This window comes from Panthera leo, chromosome B4 (assembly GCF_018350215.1).
Source record: "Panthera leo isolate Ple1 chromosome B4, P.leo_Ple1_pat1.1, whole genome shotgun sequence".
Lineage (NCBI taxonomy): Eukaryota > Metazoa > Chordata > Mammalia > Carnivora > Felidae > Panthera > Panthera leo.
In genome coordinates, this window is record NC_056685.1 from 80,733,948 (window position 1) to 80,760,404 (window position 26,457).

Here is a 26,457-nt window from a genome sequence, read left to right on the forward strand (position 1 = left end):
GAACACTCATTGTATTTGGTTGTATGTCAGTGGTTTAAAAATTGAGAACAATTGAGCCCTTTTTTTTCATGAGTTTGATTTGTTGTAGAGGCCAGGCTCATTTTTGTGTAAAATGACCCATTGTGGATTTGTCTTAATGTTTCATTGGGGTGATAGTTAACTTTTCCTCAACTTTTTATATTTCTTACAAACTGGAGATTAGATCTAAAGTCTCCATTCAATTTATATCTTTTTGGAAATAATACTTCAGAGATGTATTTTTGTTACATCATATTACAGATATATCCTGTTAGATCATACCTCACTAGTAATGCAAAATTTTACCATTGGATTTACGTGAGTTTGGCTGATCTTGCCATTGTGAAATTACATGGATTCCCCCCCCCCCACTCCCATTTAAAACAGCAAATAATTTACATATGATTCTCTGATACCGTGGGAATACCTACTTCTATTTCATTCTTTCAGCTAATGGCTTTAGCATACACTGATGATGATTCTTGTTGAGCAAGTTATTTCCTCAACATCCTCTAAATTTATTAGCTGGCATTTTCTTGGTAGGACAGTTTATTTTTGCTGAAATAGAGTTCTTATCAGAAAGACAAGAAAAATGTTTAATGCCTTTTCCTTTAATTGTTAATTTTCAGCACAGTAATCGATATGACATATGCCTCTCTATGAAAACTAGAAAAGCTTTTCCAACAATAGTGTCAATTTCCTTTTTCTGTCTTATTGCACAGAGTTGTCTCATATGCTCAGATGTAAACTAGTCATTGTCAAGTGAAATTAAATAATCACAATTGGTTTAAAATAATGAAATTTTTATCTTATGAAATCACCTCTGGATGGCTGGATGTACGAGACCCCATAAAGTAAAAGTGTCTATCCAATAACTGGGAAAAAAAGGAGGAAGGATAAGAATAGCTGGCAAGTGGGTAACCAGAGGGGTGTGCTAAGTAGCTTTGGCAGAACGAGGGTGGGCAGACCACTTTAATTTTAATTAATTCCCAGGCTAATCATTTGTGAATTTTTAAATTAAAAAAAAAAAAAAAAGGAAAACCTCCTTCTCTTATTTTGATAGGTTTCTGTTAAGATGGTTATGATATTCCTTAACATTCACATCCTCCTTTTGAATTGTTTATTTTCTGCATCTGGTAACATATATATTTTTGAGGTTTAAGTGGTAGTATCAGTCGTAGTATAATAAATCCTCACTCAGTTGTAATTTGGCATAGGGGGATTATTTACCAAGGGATATTTTCTAGGGTTATTAGTTAAAGTAGGATAACTTTGACTTAGTAATTGCGAAATGACAATCTACTGGACATCCAATATTGAGTCTTATGAGACAGATTATTTAATAGATCTTTTTTTGCTCAGTATTCCTTATATAGATGAATTAATTTATTTTTTCCTCCTCTTTCTTATCTTCACTCGAGCTATTCTGGAACCTGTTTCTGTTCATACCTGAAAATGCTGAAATGGTAGGGTGTTTGATTATGCCTTTTTTTTTTTAGTTCAAAAAAAATTTTTTTTTTAATTTTAGAGAGAGGGAGAGCACGAGCTGGGGAGAGGGGCAGAGGGAGAGAGAAAGAGAATCATAAACAAATTCCACGTCCAGTGCAGAGCCCAGTGTGGGGCTCGATCCCACTACCCTGGGATCATGACCTGAGTCGAAATCAAGATACAGACGCTCAACCAAATGAGGTACCCAGATAGTTCAAAAATAATTTAATGCTAACATATTAAAAGGCTATTTCCAATGGCTTATGTGAACAATATATTGATAGACTAAAACACCCTGTATATGTCATGGTTGGATAACTGTGGTTCTGTTTTTTAGTTAGTGGTTTTATACTGAAAATTAATATAAAATAACAACATTGGTAGTGACAAAAAAAAAAAATCACCAAATCTGGATGTGCTTACATGGTAGCAAGACAAAAGGATTAAAAAAATTACTTTAGAATTAATTAATTTAAATTTCATTAAAAAATAAATACTAATCCCACATAACTTGAATGTAATAAATCCCACTGGGAAGGTTCTTGGCTTGTTAGGGATACCTTCATTGTGAATGTAGTGTGGATTACTTCTATTAAACTTCTTAAACAATGTTCTGATTTGTGGGCCATAATATTATATAAATTTTTTCTTCAGTAATGAGTTCTTCAGCTAAGATTTCTTTAGGATCTTTTTGATATGTATAATAATCCTCAACTGAAAAAATGAAAAAGAGGTTTTTTTTAAATTTTATTTTTTATTTTTTAAAATTTTTATCCAAATTAGTTAGCATATAGTGAAACAACGATTTCAGGAGTAGATTCCTTAATGCCCCTTACCCATTTAGCCCATCCCCCCTCCCATAACCCCTCCTATAACACTCAGTTTGTTCTCCATATTTATGAGTCTCTTCTGTTTTGTCCCCCTCCCTGTTTTTATATTATTTTTGTTTCCCTTCCCTTATGTTCATCTGTTTTGTCTCTGAAAGTCCTCATATGAGTGAAGTCATATGATTTTTGTCTTTCTCTGACTGAGTAATTTCACTTAGCATAATACCCTCCAGTTCCATCCATGTAGTTGCAAATGGCAATATTGCATTTTTTTTTTGATTGCCAGTAATACTCCATTGTGTGTGTGTGTATATATATATATATATATATATATATATATATATACCACATTTTCTTTATCCACTCATCCATCGATGGACATTTGGGCTCTTTCCATACTTTGGTTATTATTGATAGTGCTGCTATAAACATGGGGGTGCATGTGTCCCTTTGAAACAGCACACCTGTATCCTGTGGATAAATGCCTAGTAGTGCAATTGCTGGGTCATAGGGTAGTTTTATTTTTAGTTTTTTGAGGAATCTCCGTACTGTTTTCCAGAGTGGCTGCTTCAGCTTTTGGTCAAGATAAAGTAACAAGAGCCTCTCACCTGAAACAGCCAAAATACTCAGACAAAATCTTTGAAACAGTACTTTTTAATAATAAGGCAGCGAAATGGTCCCTGAGACCAACAAAGGGAATTTAACAAGATTGCCCCTGGCTTAATGGCTTGAGAGAGCTCTAACTTGTGGTACAGTAAGAAGAAATTGAAGCAGGGCCTGGTGGGTTCACTGAGTTAAAGATAGAGCTGAGAGGTCAGATAAACTGAACTCAGAGTTTGTAGGACAGAGTACTGGAAAGATGGGAGTAGCACAAAGAGAGATTCTCCAGATACCTGCAGATGGTTTCCTTCTAATGATCAGCAAAATATTAATTAGCATATGCATGTGGAAAAAATATCCAGAAGGGTTTATGGAAACAGTACTCAACCTTAAACAGTGCTGGCATAGTGCCTATTCTCATCAGACCTCACAGTTAATGGAACATAGGATACTCAGGAAAGGCCACACCTGGGTGGCTCAGTCAGTTGAGTCTGACTCTTGATTTCTGCTAAGGTCATGATCTCACAGTTTATGAGATTGAGCCCTGTGTGGGGCTCTGCGCTCACAGCACAGAGCCTGCTTAGGATTCTCTTTCTCTCTCTCTCTCTGCTCCTCCTCTGCTTGTGTTTTCTCCCCCCTCTCCTAAAAATAAATAAATAAGCTTAAAAAGAAAAGAATACCCAGAGAGGTCTTCATTCAGTAGTGAAGAATAGTTAGCCCTAGACTGAACATGGCTTTGATCCTGTCAACCAAATCACAAAAGCAAGACCCAACTTAAATACATCCTAGACAAAACCTCAAGAATATTTATAGTAATACAAATATATCCAGCATCAAGTAAGAAATAATAAGGTATACAAAGAAGCAGGAAACATGACCCATAATGAGAATAATCTGTCAATGAAAACTTATCCAGAACTAAGATAGATGTTGCAATTAGTAGATGAAGACATTGCGATTATAATTGAATTCTGTATGTTGTATAAGTTACAGAGAACACGGAAGGTTTTTAAAAGACCCAAATCAAACTTCTAAAGATAAAAACTACAATGTCTGTGATGAAAAATAGACTGGATGAGATTAACAACATATTATATATGTTAGAAGAAAGATTAGTGAATTTAAAAACATAGCAATAGAAGCTATACACAAGGAGAAAATAAGTAAAAAATTTCTTTTAATGTTTATTTATTTTTGAGAGAGAGAAAGAACATGAGTTGGGGAGGGACAGAGACAGAGAGGGAGACACAGAATCTGAAACAGGCTCCAGGCTCTGAGCTGTCAGCAGAGTTTGACATGGGGCTCGAACTCGAGAAGAGTGAGATCATGACCTGAGCTGAAGTTGGATGCTTAACTGACTGAACCACCCAGACACCCCTAGAAAATAATATTTAAAATGAAAGGGTCATCAGTAATATGAAGGACAACTTTAAGTGCTCTAAGATACATGTAATTTGAGTCCCTGAGAGAAGATGAGGGGTGAGAAAAAGATTTAAGAAATTGAGTCTTAGAATTGTGCAAATTTGGTGAAAACTAGAAAACCACACATCTAACATTTCCAACAATCTCCAAGCAAACATGAAGAAACTTACACTGAGACATATCATGGTCATTATTATTCACCACCAATGATAGAAAATCTTAAAAGTGGAAAGAAAAAGAACCCATAGGGGCGCCTGGGTGGCTCAGTCGGTTAAGCATCCGACTTCAGCTCAGGTCATGATCTCACTGTCCGTGAGTTCAGGCCCCGCATCGGGCTCTGTGCTTACTGCTCGGAACCTGGAGCCTGTTTCAGATTCTGTGTCTCCCTCTCTCTCTGACCCTCCCCCGTTCATGCTCTGTCTCTCCCTGTCTCAAAAATAAATAAAACGTTAAAAAAAAATTAAAAAAAAAAAAAAAAAAAGAAAAAGAACCCATATTACAAACAGAGGCACAAACATAAGAATGATGGTGGATTTCTTATAGGAAGCAATGCAAGTGAGAGTACAGTGGAGAAAAGTCTTTAAAGTGCCAAATGGAAATCCTGTCAACCTAAAATTCTATATCCAGTAAAAATTTCTTTCAATAAATGAAGGTGAAATAAAGACATTTACAAACACACAACTGCCAAAAGACTTCACCACCGGCAGATCCACACAACAAGATATGTTAAAGGAAATCCTTTTGACAAAAGGATTAATGATACCAGAGAGAAATATGGATCTACATAAAAGGATAAAAAGCCACAGGAATTACATTCGTAATGTAATAGGAGTTACATTGGAAAACATGTAATCATTTTCTTATTACTTAAATATCTTTTAAAAATAATTGTTTAAACAAAAATTATATTGTATGGCCAAATTTATAACAAGCATAAGAAAAATGTATGACTAAGAGGAGAGAAATAAAAGTAGATTATATAAAGTTGTTTTAATATACATGGACTAGTATAGTATTACTTGAAAATAAGCTGTGGTAAATTTATAATGTATAGTATAAATCTGAAAGCAACCACTAACATAACAAAACAAGAAAGTTATAGTTAATAAGGAAACAAAGGAGAAAAATTAATAAAAATACTCAATCCAAAATAAAGCAAAAAAGTATGGAACAAAGGACAAACAGGACAAGTAGAACACAAATAGCAAGATGATTGACTTCCCAAAGAGTGACATGAGAACAACATCTAGCTAGCAAAACCAAATCTTGTGACTAATTTTATGATAAATTTGGATGACAAAGTATGACTGTTATTCTTAAAGAACAAGAAGGTGGAAAAAAAACATCAATAACTTCAGGACCTGAATATTATTGGCCTCAGTGTGGGAAAAAACAAATGAAAAAATGGAATTTCTAATAGGCACAAGAATAGGAAAACTTAAAATATCCATCAGATCGCATTGAAGTGGGAGAAGTTTCCCCCAACCTAATAAGAAGCATATGCCAGGGACCTGTGTTAAGGCCTTTGAAAAGAACCAGTGGTACTCCATTTCAGAACAGAGCCCCTACATTGAAAATATCCCAGTTCTTCACCCCTCCCTTTGCCCATGCTCTGTGCTATGTAATTATGTGTTCTCCCACTCAGGCAAGGCTGCTCTGTCCCATGCCTTGATTCAGCCATATCATTCACTTTGGTCAATAGGATTATTACACTGAAAAAGTACTGGTGCATTTCTGCTTTCACTATTCTCTCTCAAACATCACAACAAGATATATCCAAGATTGCCTCCTGGAAAAAGGACACAATACAGAGAAGAGACAAGCTGCCTGAGTCATCCCAGCTAAGGCCATCCTCAACTGGCCGACAGTTGAGGCTTCATGGCCAGGATCAGCAGAATTGCCTAGTTGATGACCCCAGTCACCTGAGGTTATATAACACTAAAATTTGTGTTTCCCTTTTATACCTTATTTTTGCAATAGCTAGCTGGCAAGTATGCTAAGGAAAATATTATTTAAACATTTTATCTTGGGCATTATATTCTGTCTTTGGTCACTGAAATTCAGTGTAAGGTATACTAAGGATGGGTACAGTTCTACGTGTTTATTTCCTTAAAGCTCATTTCTTTTTCATTACTTCTTGTATTTCATTGAAATAAGTACATTCTTATATCTGGATCCACAAACTTGTACTCTAGCTAGAACTGAGTTTTATTCCACCAGAGATAACAAGGCCTTGAGATAATAATTGTCATTTATATTTAAATAGTTGGGCTTATTAGTAGACTGATACTTATTAATTTTAATTATGAACACACTGGTAACATTGTAATATAATCTATGTATAATGTGCAAAATAAAAATCATCTAGCAGAGAGTAAGCTACAACAAGAAAAAAGAGACAATATAAGACATTGCACTGTCATGTAAGAGCATCAGTACATGTGACTCTAGAAGGCAGAAATTGAATTCAGGAATGGAAATTATGTAAAATATGTTATGTCAACCTTAAAACAAGTTTTCCAAATAAGAAGTCCTGTCCAAAAAGACCCAGAGATGATTCAAGGTGAATAAAGTTCATTCTCTTTGTCTCTTCTACATGGTCCTCATGGGATGGATCTGGAGCCTGCCATTATTATTATCCCATAATTGACTTAATTTTAGCCTCCCTCAGAGGAACTCTTTCAACCCAATACATGTAATAATGACCTGAAATGGTTGCAGTAGAGTTAACTAAGGGCACCATGACTCTTCCTGCTGTGTTCCCCAAGCCATCAGGGACTGCACTATTCACTGCTGATTCTGTCTTTGCCCTACTTAAATTCCCATTTGCTGTCGTCGCCCTCGTTCTGAGGCCTGTGAGATACCCTCCTCCCCCCCCCCCCTTACAGAAAAGGCATCTCACACAGGGCAGCTCTACAGTCTCAGTTGAATTTTCTTTTCAGTTTCGATAAAGAAGCATTCACAGGTTTGGAAGAGGCTTCACTGGACCATCTCTTCCATTCTCTTGTCTCTATAAAGGTACACAATTACAGGGGATTTTTCAGGTAGAAACACTGCTAACGGAGGTAGAAAGATACTCTTAATGGAAGAATGGGGTATTATTCATCTATGAGCAGAGCTTATTTCTATAGAATAAGGTTATGTATTTTAAAACAAGGTTTTTATAGTTTGTGCGAAATTTTAATTTTGAAAAGGCTTAGTTTTGACATAGTCTTTAATTTTCCTTTGTTTAGCTTCATAAATTGTTTGGCATTTCTAGAATTAAACACAGTAACTTTTGCATCCTTGCATCTATCATTAGCAAATTGCTCAAGAAAAGTAAAGAAAGGAATATTCAGGTAAAAGATGAGATAAATTTATGTTTATTTCAGTCAAATAATTAGTCATTTATGAGTATATCTGTGTGCCTTCGTGCATAAAAATTATTCTATGATTGGTAAGATATACTTGTTACAAATTATTTTTAAAAGTTAGTAAGCCACTCTTGGGAAGCAAAAATAATTATAAAAACCGGGGGGGGGGGGCGCCTGGGTGGCTCAGTCGGTTAAGCGTCCGACTTCAGCTCAGGTCACGATCTTGCAGTCCGTGAGTTCGAGCCCCGAGTCGGGCTCTGGGCTGATGGCTCAGAGCCTGGAGCCTGCTTCCGATTCTGTGTCTCCCTCTCTCTCTGTCCCTCCCCCGTTCATGCTCTGTGTCTCTCTGTCTCAAAAATGAATAAAAAAAAATTAAAAAAAAATTAAAAAAACAAAACAGGGAGGGGGACAGAACATGAGACTCATAAATATAGAGAACAGAGGGTTGCTGGAAGGGTTGTGGGAGGGGGGATAGGCTAAATGGGTAAGGGGCTTATAGAATCTACCCTTGAAATCATTGTTGCACTAACTTGGATGTAAATTCGAAAAAATAAATAAATTATAGAAAGTAAAAAAAAAAAATACAGAGCTCAGGGGTATACCTCAGACTAATTAAATCATGACTTCTGTTGTTGAGTCCTGGGCATCAGAAAATTTTAAAGCTGCAGATGATTCTAATGCCCAGACTTGGCTGAAACCTGTTAGCCTAGATGCAGGGGTGGGAATGGCAGCATGCAAGTTCATTCATTCATCCTTCTTCCCTGAGATGGGCTCCTGCCAGTCACTGGACCAAGTGCAGGTGATAGAAGGAGCTGTGCTCTCTGCCTTCCCTGGCTTCCAGAAGCCCACGATCTGCTCCCAGAGCCTTGAGGCCCGGCCTCTGAGAACAAGGCTGTGAGGGCAGGGGCTGGGGATGGCATCTAGGACAGGGATGCCCAGGTTTTAGGTACTCACAGTTGTGAAAACATAAAAAGTATGGGAACTGATGATATTGGTTGGCCAGCTTTAAAAAAAATAAATAAATAAATAGGAAAAAAAAGTTGGTATGCACCTCAAAAAGATCATATCCCTTTTCCTGAAGGGCAATTCAAAACATACTGGTTATTTCATAATAAAAAGGTAGGCAAAGAAGAAAATGCAAGGCACTTGTACCTTGGGAAGAAAGACCTTTCTGGTACTTGTGTATTCCTGTACTTTGGTTGGCATACCATAGGTGGTCCACAGTGTTCAGTGACTTAATGAACGATTGGGTGGATCCACATTACTCTTGAAAAAAATAACAATCTCAAAACAATGATTTCCTGCCACTGCATACCGGCTGGTACAGTTTCAGGCAATATAATAGAATTTGGTTAATAATAATGGGAATTATAAATAAAACAAAAAAAATTCTGCTAAAATACTGCCAGATATCCAGTTGTATGATTGAGTTTGGTAGCTTTGACAAGGACTTCTTACTTTCTCTAAAATCTAAAATCTTTCTTCTCTGCCTTTACTCACTTAGAAATGATGTCTGATGCCTGAAATTCCACTGTTAAATCTTTTTTTAAAATATTTTTTTTAAGTTTATTTTATTTATTTTGAGAAAGAGCGAGAGAGGGAGAACCATGGGGCCTGAGCTCACAAACTGAGAAATCATGAGCTAAGCCGATATCAAGAGTTGGATGCTTACCCAACTGAGCCACCAAGGTGCCCCTCACTGTGAAATCCTTATTCCTTTAAACCTAGTTTTACAACGACGTTTAAGTGCAAATGTCCTTATACAGGTCAACATGGGCACTTCATGCTTTTCTCAAAAATAAATTTAATTCAGATTATTTCAGTGGATTTCGGTTTGCCCTTGGAGCAATAGGGTAAGGAAGAGGCCTCAGGATATGATTATGGAGCTTTTGCCAGTTTTTTTCCTCATGGACACTAAGTTACTAACATTTTGAGAAGGTTGGTATCTGGTGGAGAGGAGAAAGATGGGCTGAGAGCGGTAGGAGCTGAGGGGCAAGGGCAGAGGATTGAAGACAGACAGTCACATGCCTGATGGAGACTGAGAACAGAACATGGTGACAATGTCCACATGTGCCAAATCAAAAAATGAATACTTTTTAGATCATTTGGCACTTTTGATAAGCCACATGAACTGTCCCCTCAGTTGGGTGGTTTAAATCACAATTTATTTTAAAGTCTGAATAAAAGAAATAGCTGTGTCACTTTATTGGAGAAAACAGAGACTTTCCGAAGTTATAGGACAGACAAATCAGACTATTTCTAACTGTGTGACAGGTTCAAAATAATTGTCTTAGAAATTTTAATATGTTCATGGATCTCATTCTAAATGGAGACATCATAAAATTACTTCTCCAAAGTTTTAGTCAATACATTGTTTTGAAATTTCTTTTCTTTTCTTTTCTTTTTTTTTCATTTGCGCAGATGTTTAAAATTAAATTGGCTTCTTGACAGATTTGTACAGAGGTATGTAGAATCCATGGATCTTTCCTCCTGGTGGCATGTCTGAGCTTTGTCCACTTCAAGAAGGTGATGATGCATTCTATTTTCCAAGGTTTTTATTTTGGATACCAAACTAAATATCTTGGGGGTAACCTCTTTTTAACTCTCACAAACTATTTAAATATTAATCTCTGTTTGGGTCTAATGTCTATTCATGAAGTTTTAATTAATTAATTAATTAAGTTATTCAATGTTTATTTTTGAGAGAGAGTGAGCAGGGAAGGGGCAGAGAGAGAGAGGCAGACAGAGTATCTGAAGCAGACCTGCACTGTCAGCGCAGAGCCTGATGTGGGGCTCGAACCCATGAACATTGAGATCGTGACCTGAGTCGAAGTCGGATGCTTAACCAACTGATCCATCTAGGTGCCTGTTTCATGGAGTTTTACTTCATTCTTTAGTTAGATCCTTCTATCATAAATTGGAAGCATTATCAAGAATAAAATGAATATGAAATTAAAGATGAGAACAAATACTTACACGTGTCTAAAACTTTCAGATATATTAAACTTACCACAAAAATAAAATGAAGAGCTAAACAGATACAAAGAAATAATGCCTTATGCGTAAATGTCACATGTGCTAAATGGGAAGAGCACTGGATTTGGAGAGTCATATTAGAAAACTATGAATTGGGACGCCTGGGTGGCTCAGTCGGTTGAGCATCCGACTTCGGCTTAGGTCATGATCTCACAGTTTGTGAGTACAAGCCCCGCATCGGGCTCTGTGCTGACAGCTCAGAGCCTGCAGCCTGCTTTGGATTCTGTGTCTCCCTTTCTCTCTGCTCTTCCCCTGCTCACACTCTGTCTCTCTCTCAAAAATAAATAAATATTAAAAAAAATTAAAACAAAAGAAAACTATGAATTAGGTAACTTACATGTTGTGTGCTGATGGACAATCACAATATACCTTAGATTTACTTTCTATAAAAGGGCGGGGCAAATCATACCTAACACAAGTGGAGAACACAAATTTTAATGTCTTCCACAGGAGAAAAAGGATATTTTATGATACCAGTAAATAGATAGAAAGTTTAATGTTTAATCTTGTCTTGTACCTCTTATCAGGCTCTTGCCATGGTTCCTCTTATCAGGTTCTTGCCCCCTTATCTTGCCTGATAAGGGGGCAGGCAACCACTCAGATGTAACTGACTTCATTCTTGTAGGCTTCAGGGTCTGTCCAGAACTCCACATTCTCTTCCTCCTATTCCTGCTGGTCTATGTCATGGTCCTTTTGGGTAACATTAGTATGATGGCAATCATTGTGACAGACTCCCAGCTGAATACACCAATGTTTCTTTTGAGGCAATCTCTCCTTCATTGACCTCTCCTACTCCACTGTTATTGCCCAAAAAGCCATGGTCAACTTCCTGTCTGAGAAAAGGACTATCTCTTTTGTAGGTTTTGTGGCTCAGCTGTTTCTTTATGCATTTTTCATGGTTACAGAAGCTTTTCTTCTGGCAGTCATGGAATATGACCGCTTCATCGCCATATGCAACCCTCTTCTTTACAGTGTGCACATGTCAAGACGCCTTTGCACTCAGCTGGTGGCTGGTTCCTATCTCTGTGGATGGCTCAGTTCCATCCTCCAAGTCAGCACAACTTTCTCAGTGTCTTTCTGTGCTTCCCGAGTCATTGATCACTTCTACTGTGATTCTTACCAAATTGAGAAGATCTCCTGCTCTAATCTCTCTGTCAATAAGATGGTGTCTCTTAGTTTGGCTGCCTTCATTATTTTGCCTACCATAGTTGTTATTGTAGTATCTTACATGTACATTGGGACCACAGTCTTGAAAATCCTTTCCAGTGAAGGGAGAAGGAAAGCCTTCTCCACCTGCAGCTCCCATTTGGGAGTGGTAAGTTTGCTCTATGGGACTGTCTCCTTTGTGTATCTCACACCTCCAAGCAATCCTGAACTGCGTAAAGTGGCTTCAGTATTTTACATATTGGTCACACTCATGTTAAATCCTCTGATCTACTCTTTAAGAAACAAGGATGTCAAGCAAGCTTTGGGAAAAATCCTATGGAAGAAAAAATCTTTATACTAATTCTACTTTCTTGTGATTTTCTCATTAATGCTCCCCCTTTCATTGTTTCATTCTGATTTGCTTTTAATATGGGGTTAAGCGTGAGTCACTTTGAGTCCTTTAAGTTGATTATCCCACAATGAATTATTTTCACTGAAGGAATAGTACATCCATTATTTACTTTTCCCTAAAAGCAGTGTTATATCTTCAGCATCAATGCAATTTGTAGCCATTCTACAAACAGAAATAAACTTCTCACTCTTTCTAGGTATAACTTTATGCTAGTGGGTAAAGGAGGATACAATTTAGTAAGATGAAAAATTACTTTGGTGGAAAGTTGAGCAGTCTCAGACACTCATGGTAACTTCTCGCATCTATCAGTGATCAATGTCCAATGTGTCCAACATTGTATTCACTACCCATTACCATTAGATATAGTAATATATAAAAGGTAAGTTACATCACCTTTAAAAGTACAAAATTTTCCCTTCTCCACCTTATTGTAATCTATTTCTCTTGATATTCGGAGTTAATAATCTCAATCTATTCCATAATCCACTTCTTTGGCTAATGGCATTTGGAATCTAAAATCAGTATGCATCTTAACTACTACTTTTTTTTTTTTAATTTTTTTTTTAACGTTTATTTTTGAGACAGAGAGAGACAGAGCATGAACGGGGGAGGGTCAGAGAGAGGGAGACACAGAATATGAAACAGGCTCCAGGCTCTGAGCCGTCAGCACAGAGCCCGACGCGGGGCTCGAACCCATGGACAGTGAGATCGTGACCTGAGCCAAAGTCGGACGCTTAGCCGACTGAGCCACCCAGGCGCCCCTTAACTACTACTCTTAATTCAACTGAAATACATTATGTCTCTTGGTAGGAGTATTCCTCCAATAGGTACTAAAATTCTCTAAGCCAATAAATATTACAGCCCTAGACATAGGAATCTGATATTTTTAAATGGGTCTTCTGGTGTAAATGAGAGATACCACCCATATCTTTATTCCTTGTTCCTCAAAACAGTATATTCTGGTAAAAAATTATTATCAGTGTGAAAACATTAAACTGGTCGTATAATCAGAGAAAATAATTGGAAAATAATGGATAACTTGATAATCTTATGATGATTTGTCTCTTAGCTGAATAGTGGTAATTCAACAGATGATTCTGTTTTATAAAGGTATTTATTTTGAGTAATCAGGTACTTGAAAAGACAAGGCATCTGGAAAGCAAGCCTGATTTTTTTTCTAAGTCAATTTTTCATAGAGAACTCTCAAAGAAGCCACAGACGTGTGTTATTGGGCCAGCCATGTGACAGAGCAGGTGTGTTGGGAGAGTGAATAACCTGTTAATAGAAATTGCTTATGATTTAAGGCCCTGTTAGTTTTCCAGTTCCACTAATAAAATGTGTGATTTGGAGTACTTCTGGAAATGCCCACTTTATGATTCAGCTTAAAATGCCCAGTTTAGGTGAGCAGCTCAGGTTCCAGGGTTGTCTAGTGCATTATGAGCAGGCATTCAGAGTCCACTAGAACTCTTTTGAAAACCACACCTTTTCACAACATAGTATTTGATTTTTTTACATTTATTTATTGAGAGAGAGAGAGAAAGAGAGCGAGCAAGCATGTGAGCAGGGGAAGGGCAGAAAGAATGAGAGAGAGAAATCCCAAGCAGGCTCTGCACTATAGCAGACAGAATGCTGTAGTGCTGCTTGAACCCACGAACTGTGAGATCATGACCTGAGCCGAAACCAAGAGTCAGATGCTTAACCGATGGAGCCACCCAGGTGCCCCATTTTTTGAGGAAGAAAAACCTTTGTTCCAAAATGTGGGATTATTTTTATTTAAAATCTTATTGGAGCATATCATTGACTCTAGGCATATTGATCTACTATAAAATGTTGTAGCTCCATTGGATTTACTAGACCAGGAAAGCCAAGCAGCAGAGTCTGGACCATGTGGCAAGCTTATTCTTTAAAAAAAAATCCAGGAAGGTCAAGTGCTTTTTGTCAAAACCTCTTAGAAAAGAACATATGAAACAGTCTGCTTTCAGTTTGAAAGGCCAGCAATACAGGTTCAATACTATGTCCTACCTCAGGAGAACATCAGCTCTCTAGCCCTTTGTCATAATTTAGTTGGCAGGGATCTTGATCACCTCTCCTTTCCATGAGATATCACACTGTTCCCTTACATTGCTACCATTAAGTTGACTGGATGTAGGGATAAAGGAGTAGCAACTACAATAGAGTTATTGGTAAGACATTTGCAGGGCAGAGGGTGGGAAATAAATACAGCTAAAATTCAGAAGTCTTTTACGTCGATGAAATTTCAGGTGTGGGGCATATCAAGATATCCCTTCTGAGGTACAGGATATTTTGTTGCATCCAGTCCCTCTTAAAACCAGAAAAGAGGCACAACACCTAATGGGCCTTTTGGAATTTTGGAGAAAGCTTATTCCTCATTTGGGTTTGTTACATGAGCCCATTTATGGAGGGACTTGAAAAGCTGTTAGTTTGGGGTGGGGCCAGGAACAGAAGGCTGGGCAACAGGTGCAGGCTGCTTGTGTAAGCTGCTCTGCCATTGTGAACACATGATCCAGCAGATCCAGTGGTGCTTGAAAGGTCATGGCAGCTAGAGATTCTGTTTGGAACCTTTGGCAGGTCTCTATAGATGAGCCACAGCATAGGGCTTTAGGGTTTTGAAGCAAAGCCCTGCCATATTCTGCAGATAACTACTTTCCTTTTGAGAAATAGCTCTTGGTGTGTTACTGGACCTTGGTAGAGACTGAACATTACCATGCAACCTCAGGTGACAACCATGAACTGGGTATTTGTCTGACTTGCCAGGCCATAAGTTTGGGTGTACTCCATCATCAAATGGAGGCAGTACATATGTGATCAGGCTCAAGCAGGCCCTGAAGGCACAAGAAAATAACCTGAAGAAGCAGCCAAACACCCATGTTTCCCATTTCTGCTACACTGCTTTCCTCTCCCAGGCTGCTCCTATGGCTTCATGGGGAGTTCTCTGTGATCAACTGACAGAGGAAAAGAAGTCTTGGGCCTGCTTTAGAGATGTTTCTGCATGATATGCAAGGACCACCTGAAAGTGGATGGCTGTAGTCCTCCAGCCCCTTTCTGGGACAGTCCCGAAGGACAGTAGCAAACAAGAATCTTCCCAGTGGGAAGAACTTCAAACAGTGCATCTGTTTGTTCACTTTTCTTAGAAGAAGTGGCCATACACGCAATGATATACAGATTCATTGTCTGTGTTCAGTGGTTTCTCTAAATGGCTTGGCACTTAGAAGGAACATAACTGGAAAATTTGTGACAAGGAAATTTTGGGAAGAGTTATGTGGAAAGATCTCTCTGAATGGGCAAAAAATGTGAAGATATTTGTGTCCCATGGGAATGCTCACCTTAGGATGACCTCAGCAGAGGAAGATTTTAATAATCAAGTGTAGAAGATATAGCCCATTCTGTGGACATTAATCAGCATCTTTCCCTAGCCACCCTGTCATTGCCTAATAATTTCAGGAACAAAGTGGCCATGGTGGCAAGGATAGAGTTTATGCATGGGCTCGGTAACATGGACTTCCACTCATCAGGCTGACCTATTAGGGCCACTGCTGAATGCTTAATCTGCTAGTTAGCAGAGACTGAGACTGAGTTCCCAGTATGGTCCTTTCCCTGAGGTAGTCAACCAGCTACCTAGCAGCAGGTTGGTGGTAACAATGGACCGTTTCCATCAAGGAAGGGGCAGGGTTTTGTTCTAACTGAAATACACATTCTAGATATGAATTCACCTTCCTTGAGTGTAAAGCTTCTGCCCATACTACCATTCATGGAGAAAGAGAATACTTTATTTACCATCATGGCATTACATACAGCATTGCTTCTGATTAGTGAATTCACTTCATAGCAAAAAGAGGTTAGCAACATGCCCATACTCATGGAATTCTCTGGTCTTAACATGTTTCCCACCGCCTTGAAGCAGCTGTCCTGCTAAAATGGTGGAATGGCCTTTGGAAGACCTATTTATATCACCAACTAGGTGACAATACCTGCAGGGCTGGGGCATTGTTCTCCAGAAGGCTGTATATGGCATAAATCAGCAACCAATGAATATCACTGTTTCTTCCCTAGCTAGGATTCATGGGTCCAGAAACAAATGTGTGGAAATGAGAGTGGCATTGCTCATTATTACCCCTAGGCACTTACCTGCCAATTTTTTGCTTCCTCTGCCTGAAGTTATATGATATGCTGGCCTAGAGGTCTCCAATGATTGGATGATTTGGGGTTACCATGGCCTTGGACCTTGGCAGAAGTTTGATTGGGTCCAGGGTTCTACAACAGAAACCATTTCGTTGTGTTGGTGCTTGGGCCTCCTGGAATGCTATAGATTTCTGGTCATGACACTCCCAGTTTATTCCCTCCTTCTGGCCTGGTGAAGTCCCTCAGCTGCACAGCCTTTGGGCCAGAGCCCCTTTTCTACATCTACCAGAGCCACTGGGGAGAGGGGCTGATGTGCTGTGATTCTGAGTTGGGGGAGAGAGGTATCCATGAGGATTGGGGCTTGCTTGATAGATGACCTAATCCAGACTCCTTATAGATGATCAGGTACCAGGGGGCTTCTGGCACCCAGGACACCCAGGTGTTTCTCATCCCAGGATTCACCTGCCCAACCCATCCCACCCCCAACTCTGAGATCCTGCCTGAGATCGGGCTTCTTCTGGGAAGTGTGGGTCTTGGCAGCTGCTTCTTAGGCCTGAATGCGCCATTCTCCCAGCTGCTCTTGATGCTCAATGCTTCCCAGCTCATGCTCTGCCTGCCCCTCCATCAGGACCTGCGCTTCCACCTCACACTCCTGAAGCCGCACAGTACATCCTGCAGGCTCCAACTACACCCTGCTTGCCTTCCTGGGAAGCCCTGAATTCCACCAGCTCTACCTGTGCTCTGGTTCTGGCCTGCGGGAGTCCTCCATCACATGTTTTTAATTTATTTTTATTTTTATTAAAAAATTTTTTAATGTGTATTCATTTTTTTGAGAGAGAGAAGAGAGAGAGGGGGAGAGAGAGCGAGTGCACAAGTCGGGGAGGGCAGATAGGGAGACACAGAATCCGAAGCAGGTTTTAGGCTCTGAGCTGTCAACACAGAGCCTGACCTGGGGTTCAAACCAATGAACTGTGAGATCATGACCTGAGCTGACATTTAACTAACTGAGCCACCCAGGTATTCTTTAATTTTTTTATTAATGTAAATAATCTTAAGATGATTTTGATTTTTGCATCATAGCCACATTTAACCTTTGTACTACCAAAATTAAAGCTAAAATGAAAACAAAAAATATTATTCCTATGGTTTTATTTATTCTTTCTGATAGGTCTTTGATATTGATTCCTTGTATAGAAATGCTAACCTACGAATTAATATGATAAAGCTAATGGCACACCAGAACATAATTTTAAAAGAACTGCCAGAAAACTTTCAGACCCCCAGTTATTCTTGACTGTGGATTTACAAATACATACATGGGCTATGAAGTAGTTCTCTCTCCGAACATCAATAACCATAAGCAAATCACATAGACTAAAGTTGTTTTTGTCATTCCTTTGTCAAAAGAAAATTATTACATTTGTCAGTTATTCCATGTATCTTCAGATATATATTTTCTCCCTTGTAGTTATAATTCTTGAAAGATTATTTTGGATTCAATTGGGTGAATATTCATCTTGAAAGTTATTTATGAAGAAATCTTTTCTTCAATTACACAATGAACTATTATAGCTCAGAATGGAACAGTACAAGCAAAATACTCAACGTGTTCATACTTTGATAAATAGCTGAAAAAGTACTACCCATAAGTATGATATGCAATTCTAGGTAGTGCCCTACTTACCCATATTAAAAAAAAAACCAAACACCAGAGGAAGGGATAGCATACTTATCAATTTATTGATTTATAGGTCAGTGCAAGCAAGGAAACTTTGATGAAAATGTAATGGGAGCCTTATATACCCGCTCCTTGCAACTCCCCCCGCCCCTGCTGTGACTGTGCAGACTCTAAAATCAAGTACAATTCCAAAGTTGTACATGAAAAGGAGACAAAGACAGAGAAACATAGGGAAAGAGAGGTTTGCTAATTTGAAAACAAGTCAGTGAACTATAACTGAGGGAATAGTACAAAGTTAATCTTTGGTCCCTCCAACACACTGGATACTGACCAATAACATAGACCAATATAAACACACCACAGTTCTTGTGAGGGAAGCTTTAGTCTGTTAAGGGAGCTTTTTTTTTTTTCTTAAACAGGTTTCATTTATATTGTATTAAATTTGTACAACACATTGTGTTTGCCACAATGCTGCACAGTGTGGATTTTGGGCTAAGTCGTGTCACCAACACCCACAAGAGCTCTTGAAGGAGTATTTGATGAATTCATCTAGCTGTCAGCCCACGGTCTGTCTTCACGGTCACACAGTATGTTCACTGAAGGAACAGTCCCTCAGAGTAGCCACACAGAGTAACAGGTACCATCCCCTCAAATGCTCTCAATCTCACACCCCCTGACTGAAGTGCACTGAAAATCAAGTTAATTGGAAAGCCACTGTCAATGGGTAGTACATTTTATTGGTTGAGAAAATGCTCAAAAGAATCTTACAGTACCAGAGACCAGGAATAGTTTGTCACTTTTTCAATGATCTTAGGAATTTCCAGACACACAATCTCCATTATTCAACTTCATTTAAACAAACAAACATGGATGGAACTGGAGGGTGTTATGCTAAGTGAAATAAGTCAGTCAGAGAAGGATAAATATCATATGTTTTTACTCATATGTGGATCTTGAGAAACTTAACAGAAGACCAGGGGGAGGGGAAGGGGGAAAAAAGTTACAAACAGAGAGGGAGGGAGACAAACCATAAGAGACTCTTAAATACAGAGAGCAAACTGAGGGTGGATGGGGGGTGGGGGAGAGGGGAAAGTGGGTGATGAGCATTGCAGAGGGCACTTGTTGGGTTGAGCACCGGGTGTTGTATGGAAGCCAATTTGACAATAATTTGTATTAAAAAATAAACAAACAATTCATGAGCATTTCCTCCTTATTTTGTTGTGAATACATGTCTTTATGTTAATGCAACGTAAGATGTATTGACTTTCTGTCGTAATATCTAAATATTGGCTTTTGTTGTTATCACTGTTTTCCAGTGTTGTTGAGGTAGGTTTCCACTGTATACATTTAAGGTGCCCAGAATGATGACTTGGTATGTGTACATTATGAAACGATTACCACAATAAGATGAGTTAAAAAAAAATCCATCACCTCACACAGTTACTTAAAAAAATGTGCGTGTGTGTGTGGTAAGAATATATAAGATCTATTCTATTAGTAACGTTCAGGTATACGGTAGCATAGTGTTAATTATAGGCACTTACTGTATAGTAAGTTCCCAGAACTTACTCATAACTAGAAGTTTTCACCCTTGAAGCTTGACTATCCTCAACCGTTTCCCCACCTTTCAGCCCCTGGCAACCATCATTCTATTCTGTTTATGTTTGGCTTTTTAAAATGCCACCTATAAGTGAGGCCATATAGTATTTGTCTTTCTCTGCCTGACTTATTTCTCATAGCATAATGTCTCCACAGTTCACCCCTGTTGTCACAAATGGCAGGATTTCCTTCTTCTTAGTGGCTGAATGATAGTCCTTTGTATATATGGGTCACATTTTCTTTATCCGTTCATGTGGTGATGGACACATAGATCCAAGAGAACCACAAGGGAGAGATATTCAGGAGCTGGGGAGGATTTCTGAAGAACCTACGGAAACCCATTAGTGAGATAGTCATTTTTTCAAGATTTACGAGGTGTGTGAGCGGTTTGGGTAGATCATAATAACAGTATCCATCAAATGAGAATTTCTCTGCTCTCCTTTTGCCTTCCTACACTCTAGTTATGGAAGGTTAGCAAGATGGAAGAGAAGAATTCCTACACAATGAAAGAGAGAATTGAAACTCAGTTCTGTTCTGCTACTGTAAGTGACTTGTTCAGCAAGCTCAATGTAGGTGAAGTGTTATAGGTTGTGACATAGGTATTTATCCATTTCTTTGGTGAATTTTACATCATGATATGACATCTATTCTGATATGTGGTGTATATCGTATGTGTATTTCCAGCTAAAATATCCATGACACTAGCTTCATACACCACTCCCTTTCTTTAATCTGTAGATCTATAGTTGCCTATCAGTACCGTCATGGTGAAATCTGCCAGGGACCTTCTAATTCTACAACTTCTACTAGCCTTTTAAATAAGTAATACTTCAGATGCTACACTATTAAAACAATAGTATCTTGTGTAAAAGTTTTTCCAATTCAAAACACAGAATACATATTACACATATAAGCTTATTTTCCAGAGATATCTACTTTTAACACTAGTGCGTCTTCATATATCTGTATAAATATTATTTTTCATTAAAATTTTTTTTAATATTTAGTTTTGAGAGAGAAAGAATGTGAGTGGGGAAGGAGCAGAGAGACAGGAAAACACAGAATCTGAGGCAGGCTCCAGGCCCTGAGCTGTCAGCACAGAGCCCGATGTGGGGCTCAAAGTCACAAACTGCGAGATCGTGACCTGAACTGAAGTTGGATGCTTAACCAACTGAGCCATCCAGGTGCCCCTTATTTTTCCTTTAAGGGGAAAATTAATAGAAAGGGTAAAAACATATATAGAGACAAGTTTTACATTCAATTTTTACCTATTTATTAATTTTATTTAGTGGTTACATTGTTTTTTTTTATCATTCATTATCTATGACTTATCATTGGCCTTTTACTTCAAGTGTGGGTTAAGCTGCAAAATTTCAACATAATTTTTAGGATCTTTAATTATATAAACATTTGGTGAACTCATTGTGTGCCAGAGATGGTGTTTATGCTGTTTCAAAATCTCCATCTTAAAATTTATATTCATAGCAATGCAGGGTCTTTGTCACATCAGATTTTGATCCTAAATGTGATAGAGTAGAGCTACATTTTTTTTCCTTTTAAGCTAAGTTAGTGTCATTCATTCTGTTATCTGGAGATTTTTTTTTTTTGTAACCAACATATTCATGTAGGTGTTTAGATATGCATGCTGCTCAGAAAAGTGGACACATCAGAATAAGTTACTGCTAACATTTACTTGCAAAGTTTCCATTCTCAAGAACTGTCTCACTGATTTTATTCCAGAACTCTGTATAATAAATCTTTTTTTAAGTTTTATTTTATTTATTTATTTTTGGATTTTTGTTTTTTTAATATGAAATTTATGTATAATAAATCTTAAATCTGGTTATATTTGGAACAGATCCAAAACTAAAGAAAAAACTTCTGCCTTTTTTTCCTGAAGATATTTGAAGTTCTACTCCATTGCAGATGTACAATAAGCTTTTTCACAAGCACGAATTTTTATTACATTCTTTAGCTGTAAGTAGGATACCACCTCATCTGCTTATTTAGTTTCAGTATGAGATTTAGATTGGGGAAGAAATGTCTTCAAACTTGGATAACCAATGTGGCAGTAAAAATAGTTAAGAAGCGATGGATCTGGGGCTGATTTTCCAGTAAAAAATGAAAAAAATATTGATGAAATTTAACATAGAGCACAGAGAAAGTTTAAATATCACCTTTATCAGCCTTCATTAGAAAACAGAATTAATCTTGCCTATTCTGAAAAGCTTAACTGTTGTAAATATATAATTAGTGCCTGTTATCATCACTGTAGTTATTACAAATTGAATATTTGGATCAAGAGGTTAAGAATATTGTTTCTGAAGCTAGAATTCCTGGGTTAGCATGGGCTCCTCCCATTGATATTAAATTGTTCTACACATCAGTTTTATCATCTCTGCAATGACAAAAATAGTACCTAAGAAGTTGAGACTAGTAGGTAACATTATTTTGAGATTAAAATATGCAGTCTATAAAAGTGCTTAGAAAAATGCCTTACACAAACTGAGTTTTTAGTACATTTAACATATAATTTTTTCACTGCTGTTGCTGTACATTACTCTAAAAGCCTTTTTTATAATAAGGAGATATAAATGAATTCAATAAATAAACAATAAATGAGTATTTATGATGCACTCCAAATTGTGGTACGTGCTAAAGGCCTTGCAAAGCAATGAATTCCATCCTAAGGTAGCTCAAAATCCAGTTGGGAATGAAAAAATTATACATATGAAGCAATCAAAGTATAGATAGGTACTATAATATGTGGAATAACTATAACTATATTTAAAAAGAGTATGAACAAGTGGTACTGAAATTGGTTACTGAAGCAAGACAGTCGTATATAGTGCACAGATCTGAAGTGGGTCTTAGATGTTGGTAGGATTTAGACCTAGACTCAAGGAGAAAGAATCAGGGATAATTGAAGTCAGGGTGCTAAGCCTAGACAGAGCAAGATGAGTGGATTCAAAGTGAGGCAGCCCATTGATTTCATGAGGTTTTAATTTGGAGAGTAATAAAAAGCCAAATTTGTTAAATAAAAATTGGGAACTAACAAAATTTCTTACGAAAGGAGGGACATAGGAATGCTAATTCAGATGGTGGAGTAATAGGAGGACCTCATGCTTGCCTTGTCCCTCAAACACAGCTAGATAAATATTGAATCATTCTGAACATCCATGAAATCGATCTGAGGACTGATAGAACAAACTGCACAATTAGAGGGAGAAAAGAGGCTACCTCATGGAAGGTAGGAGGTGCAGAGACATGATTTAGGGAGAAAAGAATCACTGGTACTGCATAAGGGAGAGAGCCCTGATCAGGGAGAGTGGAGAGAGAGGAGGGAGGGAGGGAGAGAGAGAGAAAGAGAGAGACAGAGAGAGAGAGAGAGAGAGAGGGAGAGAGAGAGAGAGAGAGTAGGGCGCAGAGCATTGCATAAGAAAAATGCTTCCCTCAAACCATTAACAAAGAAAATGAGAGGGGCTGATAATCACAAATTTTTATAGACAGCAGAGCTCAAAGTCTGAAGTTTTAGAAATATGCACCAATGCCAAGGTGGAGCCTGACAGGCAAAGAGGTGCTCCTGTGGAGAAGGAGGACAGAGGCCTGGGAGTGGACAGCATGATCTGAGAATCCCCTGGGGTTGCACTGTGAGACAGTTTCCTTTCTTGGAGTACATCTGGGAGAAGTGACAATGCCTCTCAGGGGTCAAAAGAGATGGCAGGAACCATTGAGTTGCCCCATTCGTTGACTGCTGAGGGCAACTAACCTGGACGCTGGACTTTTTGTCACACTTTGCCACAAACTGCAAACCCGTATGCAGTCATGTGACTGCCCTTCTAGGACAAACTGGCACAGAGGAGCAGCATGGTTCTGTGGCATGCTGGCTCCCTAAAATTTGGAGTTTTGAAACCCAGTTGGTGTGCCTGAGAGAAAACACAGGAGCATTGGGCCACTTGGTGGGCAGATGGCTCAGACACAGACATGGTAAAGACAGGGATCTGATGGAAGCCTGGGACACAAGAGGCAAGAATGTTTGCTCTTCTTAAGGGCTTCCTAAACTGGCAGGCCTGAACTCCCCTCTCTAGGGACAAGAGAGAAAACTGACGCCATTTTTACCCCTGCCTATCATCATGGAAGGACTTCGGTGAGTAGCACAGAGCTAACAGTGGAGACTTGAGCCACTTACACCAAGCCCCACCACCCTGCACTCTGCAGGTGCTTCTGAACCAGGGCAAATATGCCTGATAATCAAAGCAGTAGCAAGCTTCCTCCCCAGAAGACTGGCACAGACACTCTGAACCCACCAAGTCTACTGGCCATAGAGTGCTGCAAAGCTTCAGCTCTAGGGGGAATAGGATCTGGTCTGTTTTAGCAAGCAGACCAAAACACACCTAGTTAACACCTGCCACACAGTGGGTAAAGTTCAAATAGCCCCAAGGCAGGCAAGGAGAAACTCTGTGGAGGATTGATCTGAGAGAAAGAACAGCCAAAACACATCAGCAGAGTGAACGTAGCATATACCACAAAAACTTCCTGAAGCACCAGACCCTGGCCAGTATATGACCTCTTTTTAAAAAATTATTTATTTATTTAGAGAGAGGGAGAGAGACCAAGAGGGAGCTAGAAAGAGAGAGAGAGAGAGAGAGAGTGCACGAGCATGGCAGAGAGAGTGGGAGAGAAAGTCCCAAGGAGGCTCTGTGCTGTCAGCCCAACATGGGGCTTAATCTCATGACTGCAAGATCATGACCTGAGCAGAAATCGAGAGTCAAACACTTAATAAACTGAGCCACCCAGCCACCCCAACCTCTTCTTAATATACCCATTACTAACAGGAGCAGGAAACATAACAGGCTTTTCTAACACACAGAAGACAGAGATCTAGGCAAAATGCCAAGATGGAAGAACTCATCCCAACTGAAAGAACAAGAAGAGGTCACAGCCAGGGATCTACTCAAAACAGATATAAGTAATATGCCAGAACAAGAATTTAAAACAACAATCATAAGGATACCAGCTGGGCTTGAGAAAAGCATAGAAGACACCAGGAGGTCCTTTATTGCAGAGATAGAAGAACTAAAAACTAGTCAGGCTGAAATAAAAAATGCTATAACAGAGAGGCAAAACAGACTGGAGGTAATGAGCATAAGGATAGAAGAAGCAGAGGAATTAATTAGTGATATAGAAGATAAAATTATGGAAAATAATGAAGCTGAAACAAGAGGGAAAGAATATTGGGTCATAAATGTAGACTTGGGGAACTCAGAGACTCCATAAAGCACAACAACATTCATATTTTAGGAGTCTCAGAAGAAGAGAAGGAAAAGGGGGCAGAAAGTTTATTTGAGCAAATTAGACCTGAAAAGTTCCCTAACCTGCGGAAAGAAATAGACATCCAAATCCAGGAGGCACAGAGAACTTCTATCAAAATTAACAAAAACAGGCCAACACCAAGACATATTGTAGTAAAACTTGCAAAATACAGAGATAAGGAAAGAATCTTAAAAGTAGCAAGAGAAAAGAAATCCCTAATCTATACATGAAGACAAATCAGATTAGCAACAGATCTCTCCACAGAAACTTGGCAGGTGAGAAAGGAGTGACATGATATATTCAATGTGCTGAATGGGAAATAATATGCAGCCAAGAATACTTTATCCATCAAGGTTGTCATTCAGAATAGAAGGAGAGATAAAGAGTGTCCCAGACAAACAAAAACTAAAGGAGTTTGTGACTACTAAACCAGCTCTGCAAGAAATATTAAAGGGGACTCTGAGTGGGTAAGAAAGACCAAAAGCAACAAAGACTAGAAAAGAAGATAGAAAATCTCCAGAAACACCGACTTTATAGGTAATACATTGGTACTAAATTCATATCTATCAATCATAACTCTAAATGTAAATGCAATAAATGCTCTGATCAAAAGACATAGGGTACCAGAATAGATTAAAAAAAAAAAAAAACAAGACCAATCTATATGCTGTCTACAAGATACTCGTTTTAGACCCAATGACACCAGCAGTTTGAAAGTGAGGAGATGGAGAACAACCTATCATGCTAATGGATGTCAAAAGAAAGCCAGAGTGGCAGTACTTCTACCAAATGAGCCAGATTTTAAACCAAATACTGTAACTAGAGATGAAGAAGTGCACTACATCATAATAAAGGGATCTACCCAACAAGAATACCTATTATAAATATTTATGCCAACAACTTGGGAGCACCCCAATATATAAAATAACCAACATAAAGAAACGCATTGATAACAAAACAATATTAGCAGGGAACTTTAACACCACATTTTCATCAATTGATGTAATTGATTTACATCAATTGACACATCTTCTAAGCAGAAAGCCAACAAGGAATCCGTTGCTTTGCATGACACACTGGACTGGATGGACTTAACAGATATATTCAGAACATTTCAATTTAAGGCAGCAGAATACACATTCTCTTCAAGTGCACATGGGACATTCTCCAGACTAGATCACACACTGGGTCACAAATCAGGCCTCAACAAGTACAAAATGATTGAGATCATACCATGCATCTTTTCCAACCACAATGTTATGAAGCTTGAAGTCAACCATAGGAAAAAATTGGGAAAGCCCTCAAACACATGGAGGTTAAAGAACATCCTACTAAAAAAAAAAAAAAAAAAGAAGAACATCCTACTAAAGAATGAATGGATTAACCAGGAAATTGAAAAAGAAATTAAAAAGTACATGGAAACAA

The 26,457-nt window shown here is 38.4% G+C and overlaps 1 pseudogene; it reads left to right on the top strand.

Annotated features, from left to right (window-relative positions):
- The first annotated feature begins 8,432 nt into the window (after nucleotides 1-8,432).
- LOC122225395 lies at nucleotides 8,433-12,251 on the top strand (annotated as a pseudogene).
- Nucleotides 12,252-26,457: the final 14,206 nt, after the last annotated feature.